Consider the following 6,842-nt stretch of genomic DNA (forward strand, 5'->3'; position numbering starts at 1 on the left):
TGCCGTTAAACGGGCCTTTTCCAATCGTTCTGTCAGTTTTAATGCGTAGTGATGCCGCAGAACGGGCCTTTTCCAATCGCCTCTGTCGTTTAATAAGCGAGTGATGCCGTTAAGCGGGCCTTTTCCTTCTTCTTAAACAGACGTTTCTCCTGACGGACAGAGTTTTAGGAGCTCAGACTAAAATATGTTTTTCCTAAACAAACTGAATGCCCAGTGGCCATGAAACAAGCAGAGACACACGCAGAGACACATGCAGAGACACATGCAGAGACACACACTCAGAGACACACTACACTCAGAGACACACACACTCAGAGACACACATTTAGAGACACACTACACTCAGAGACACACACACTCAGAGACACACACACTCAGAGACCCACATTTAAAGACACACTACACTCAGAGACACACACTCAGAGACACACTACACGCAGAAACACACACTCAGAGACACACACTCAGAGACACACTACACTCAGAGACACACACTCAGAGACACACTCAGGGACACACACTCACACTCAGAGACACATGCAGAGACACACAAACTCAGAGACACACATTTAGAGACACACTACACTCAGAGACACCCACTCAGAGACACACTACACTCAGAGACACACATTTAGAGACACACTCAGAGCTCAGTGAGATCTCCTCTCTCCTCTCTTATCCAGACCCTAAGGCTCTCTGAGGCTGGGCTGCTCTGCGGCCTTTATCACTGGCCACTGATAACCCCCATCTGGAGCTGCTGCTGGGCTCAATGGCCGCCGCCGAAAACTAAAGACAAAGAGAGACACACACACACACACAAACACACACACACACACACAACACAAACACACACACCACACACACACACACACCACACACACACACACACAACACCACACACACCACACACCAACACACACACACACACAGAGACGGAAGAAGAAGAAATGTAATAGAAGAAGAGAACAAAAGAAAAGAGAAAGAGATAGTGAGAGTGAGATAGAGAGAAGAGAGACAGAGAGAGAGAAGAGAGAGAGAGTGAGAGAGAGAGATAGAGAGAGAGAGAGAGATAGAGAGAGATAGTGAGTGAGAGAGAGAGAGAGAGATAGTGAGAGTAAATGTTTACTCTGAGTGTCTCATTGTATCCTCTGTGTAGCCATTGTGAGATTTGACCTTGTCCTATAGTTGAAGGGCATAATTCCACACAGATGACACAATGTGAAGGTGCCCGGCCAAAAGCAACAGCGTTCGCCATGCACCGCAAACCACGGGGGGGGGTGGGGGGGTGGTTTCAACGGAAACGATAGAGGGAGAGATTCACTTCAAAAGGAAGAAAAACATTTTTCTGAAAGCTCTTTCATGTGCACTGACACGGAGAGAGAGAATATCCCAGAGAGTGTTCCGGCTGCTTGTGCTGTCGGATGAGTAACGGTGGCTGTCATTGTTCATAATGTAAGCTCATGTTTTGGCCAGTCTTTGTGTTCTGACAGGACGCTGTCGGTTAACTATGTGTCCTTGGTGGAGACAGGTGGAGTGTGTTCTTATGTCACTCAGGGCTGGTGACTCAGGCAGGAATAGAAACACTCTGCTGACTGTATCTGAACCATTTTGTATGTGAACGATCGGCATACACAACTCCTACTGAATCCGACGTTCTGCTGAAACACCAGCCCTCAGACGTGGATGCATAAAGTACTCTGTGTCAGGGTTGGACATTGAAGGTGGAGTAACTTTAACTACTCTACTGTACAAGTGATTTCATTTCTTGTTGTATTTGCCATGTCAGGGCTGCAGCATTGCGTGGAATGTTGGAATGTTGGCCTGGGTTCTCTCTCCTCCCCCTCCTGCAGTCTAGCAGCTACTCCCTGGACAGGGGCGCTGTATCGGTCGCCCATGCCAGTCCAGACGGGGGGCACAGCTGTCGGCTCTGCCTGGAAGTCACAACCACTTGGTCCCTCAGGTTGACTACCATCAAGCCAGCTTCCCCACAACCTGGTGTCTGTGAACTGCCACAGACAAGTTTGATGTCTGTGAACTGGTGTCTGTAAACGCATGTGAACTCCTGTCCATTCTGTCCTCCAGAGGCGTCCTTATGCGATGTGTTCCATTTGTTGACCAAAAAAAGGACAAATGGCTGCTGCCCCCTGCGCTGGGGCACACACACAACTCACACACACACACACACACACACACACTGAAGTATGTGAGGGCTCAGGAGACGGCCTGCGTTAGTTACACACACACACACACACACACACACACACACTGAAGTATGCGAGGGCTCAGGAGACGGCCTGCGTTAGTTACACACACACACACACACTGAAGTATGCGAGGGCTCAGGAGACGGCCTGCGTTAGTTACACACACACACACTGAAGGATGCGAGGGCTCAGGAGACGGCCTGCGTTAGTTACACACACACACACACACACACACACACACACACACACACACACACTGAAGTATGCGAGGGCTCAGGAGACGGCCTGCGTTAGTTACACACACACACACACACATACACACTGAAGTATGCGAGGGCAGGAGACGGCCTGCGTTAGTTAACACACACACACACACACACACACACACACACACACACACACACACACACACTGAAGTATGCGAGGGCTCAGGAGACGGCCTGCGTTAGTTAGCACACACACACACACACACACACACACACACACTGAAGCTCAGGAGACGGCCTGCGTTAGTTAGCACACTCTGTTCCTGCTCGTCTGCTTCAAAGTCCATGTTATATAATCCGACCCGACGCAGAACAGAGCGGTCAGTGGAGAACCTGTGGCGTGGGACGCCTGTCCCATCCAACAACAACAACAACACACACACACACACACACACACTAACGCCTGTCCCATCCAACAACAACACACACACACACACACACGCTAATGCCTGTCCCATCCAACAACAACAACAACACACACACACACTAACACCTGTCCCATCCAACAACAACACACACACACACACACTGCTAACGCCTGTCCCATCCAACAACAACAACACACACACACACTAACACCTGTCCCATCCAACAACAACAACACACACACACACTAACACCTGTCCCATCCAACAACAACACACACACACACACGCTAACGCCTGTCCCATCCAACAACAACAACAACAACACACACACATACACACACACTAACGCCTGTCCCATCCAACAACAACAACACACACACACACACACACACACACGCTAACGCCTGTCCCATCCAACAACAACACACACACACACGCTAATGCCTGTCCCATCCAACAACAACACAAACACACACACACACACATGCTAACGCCTGTCCCGCCAACACCAACAAACACACACACACATACTCACACACACTAATGCTTGTCCCGTCCAACACCAACAAACACACACACACATACTCACACACACTAATGCTTGTCCCGTCCAACACCAACAAACACACACACACACATACTCACACACACTAATGCTTGTCCCGTCCAACACCAACAAACACACACACACACATACTCACACACACTAATGCTTGTCCCGTCCAACACCAACAAACACACATACTCACACACACTAATGCCTGTCCCATCCAACAACAACACAAACACACATACTCACACACACTAATGCTTGTCCCGTCCAACACCAACAAACACACACACACACACACACACACACACACACACACACTAATGCTTGTCCCGTCCAACACCAACAAATCGCAGAGCAAGAATTAAAAAAGGAGAAAAATGGAAGAAGAACCGGAGTTGGGCTCATCAGAATGCGGCCAGCACCCAATCAGGAGCCACAGGGGCTCATCAGAATGTGGCCAGCACCCAATCAGGAGCCACAGGGGCTCATCAGAATGTGGCCAGCACCCAATCAGGAGCCACAGGGGCTCATCAGAATGCGGCCAGCATATCGGCCACAGGCTTTGGATCAGAAACCAATCAGGTGTAGGGGGTACAGGCTTTGGATCAGAACCCAATCAGGTGTAGGGGGGCAGAAGAACTGTGGGGGGTCAGATTGGCTTCTCCTGCCTGTAACACTTCACACACACACACACACACGCACACACTCATACAAACACAAACACACACACTCATACAAACACAAACACACACACACTTTCAAATACATACACGCACATGCATGCTCACACACATTCAAACACACATACACGCAGGGTGCGATTTGTAGGGGGGGATGGTGAGGATTTCCCCCCCTCTGGTTTTCCTATCCCTACCTCTGCTAAATTATTTTTATCCCCAGTGGGGACAACATTTATCCCCCTCTGCCCCTCATATTGATTAATGCTACTTCATATAAGTAAAGCTGCAACGTGAGAACAAACTTATTCAAAATCATCCCCCCTCTGGTTTTTACACAAATCGCACCCTGCATACACGCACATGCATGCTCACACACACTCTCCCACACATCTGGGGTTTGTTCAGCCTGAGCCACAGCTGCAGCTCATGTCTTTCTCTGTCTCTCTCTCTCTCTCTCTCTCTCTCTCTCTCTCTCACACACACACACACACAGATACACACACACTCCTTCCATATCCTCAGCAGTCCAAACAGAAATGGAAATCAACCCATTGTAATGGAAATCAGTTTATATCTTTGGGTCGTTCTTATTTTTCTCTCTCTCTCTCTCTCTCTCTCTCTCTATCTCTCTCTGCTTGTGAACATTCTGTTATCGTTCATGTGAAACCGGACCGGCACCAGCCTGGGTCTCAGCATAGCCAGAGTGGGCGTGTGTTTGTGTGTGTGTGTGTGTGTGTGTGTACGGCGCTCTGTAGTTCAGATTTACACAGGTGGTTTGTCGTACAGTCAGGATGACCTCACCTCTGGCACCCGCACAGCCATGACCTCACCTGGCGCACGGATCACTGATTAGCCAGCGCTGCAGCACAGAAGAGAGAGAGAGAGACAGGTCTGGTACCTTCAGCAGGAGAGAGAGAGACAGGTCTGGTACCTTCAGTGGGAGAGAGAGAGACAGGTCTGGTACCTTCAGTGGGAGGGAACAGGTTTCTGGACCTGTAGGCTAGAGCAGTGAGATGCACCTCTACTCTTAGAGGAAGCTGCCGCCTTATCTGTGGGTTTAAGGGGCGTCTCTATGCTCTACTTCTACCTGTGGATTTCAGGTGTGTCTACTTCTACCTGTAGATTTCAGTTGTGTCTCTACTTCTACCTGTAGATTTCAGGTGTGTCTACTTCTACCGGTGGATTTCAGGTGTGTCTCTACATCCACCAGTGTACCTATGCGTATGTACCCTGTTCTACCTGTGCGTGTCAGGAGATAGTTGTGGCTTCTTTGTGTTAATTAGCCAGAGACTGTTGTGGTGTGTGTGTGTGTGTGTGTGTGTGTGTGTGTGTGTATGTGTGTGTGAGAGAGAGACTGCTGTGGTTTGGTGCTGCTGTTCAGAGCCATCGCTTGAGGCCAGGAACCGTGCTCTGGGACAGACCGTAGGAGACCTTCCTGCCCTCTGCCTGGGCCTAGGGGCGTTTAGTGAATACCTGGTGACCCTGAGTTCTTCTGCCTTCAGGAGATGATCAACAGGACTCTAGTCTGTGTGTGTGTGTGTGTGTGTGTATGGCCTCCTCACCTGTTTCTTGACAGCACTAATACCCCCCTTGCCCCTCAGCCAATCAGAGAGCAGGTCAGAGTGAACACAACAAACGCCAAACAACACAAAAGACTCTTCTGGCTCTTAGAGGAAGATTATACAGCTCTACACACACACCTCCCCAACTCATCAACACACACACACACACAGGGCAGCTTAGTCTGGAATAAGGCTGGACCACACCTGGCCCAGACCAGCTACAGTTTCAGCAGCTCTTTGGCAGGCACCTCTCTGACCAACACTAGCAGCACTAGCTGTGGTCAGTAGAAGCAGCACTAGCAGTGGCCAGATCAGTGGAAACAGCACCAGCAGCACTAGCAGTGGCCAGATCAGTGGAAACAGCACCAGCAGCGGTCAGTAGAAGCAGCACTAGCAGTGGTCAGTAGAAGCAGCACTAGCAGTGGTCAGTGGAAGGTCAGTGGAAGCAGCACTAGCAGTGGTCAGTGGAAACACGGTTGTACTGAAGACTGTACTGCAGAGTATTGATTCAAGTTGAACAGTTCAACTGCCAGAGCGTAACATGATGCTAATCGGTGTCAGTTTATCCACGTATCCTGACCAATCAAAGCAGTGAGATTCCTAGATAGATAGATAGATATACTTTATTGATCCCTAGGGGAAATTCAAGAATTCCTTATACTGTAGAGGCGGGACATTTCTTTATGTTGTACAGATATTACATTACATTACATTTAGCAGACACTTCTTGACCAAAGTGAATTACATATGTCAGTTATATTACAAGGGATCACATTGTCCCTGGAGCCACTTGGGGTTAAGTGCCTTGCTCAAGGGCACAACGGTGGAAGCCGGGAATCGAACCGACAACTTTCAGGCTACTGCACGCTAGCCCAGCTCCTTAACCACTACACTACCACCACCCTACAGGCTACTGCACGCTACTACCACCACCCTACAGGCTACTGCACGCTAGCCCAGCTCCTTAACCACTACACTACCACCGCCCCAAGTTAGCATAACGGCACATAGCAATGGGAATGGGAACTTTGTTTAAACTAGCATTGTCTGATTATTGTGTTTTAAACTAGCATTGTCTGAGTGTTGTGTTTTAAACTAGCATTGTCTGAGTATTGTGTTTTAAACTAGCATTGTCTGAGTGTTGTGTTTAAACTAGCATTGTCTGAGGATTGTGTTTAAACTAGCATTGTCTGAGTGTTGTGTTTTAAA

The sequence above is a fragment of the Alosa alosa genome, chromosome 18, assembly GCF_017589495.1.
Source record: "Alosa alosa isolate M-15738 ecotype Scorff River chromosome 18, AALO_Geno_1.1, whole genome shotgun sequence".
Classification (NCBI taxonomy): Eukaryota; Metazoa; Chordata; class Actinopteri; order Clupeiformes; family Clupeidae; genus Alosa; species Alosa alosa.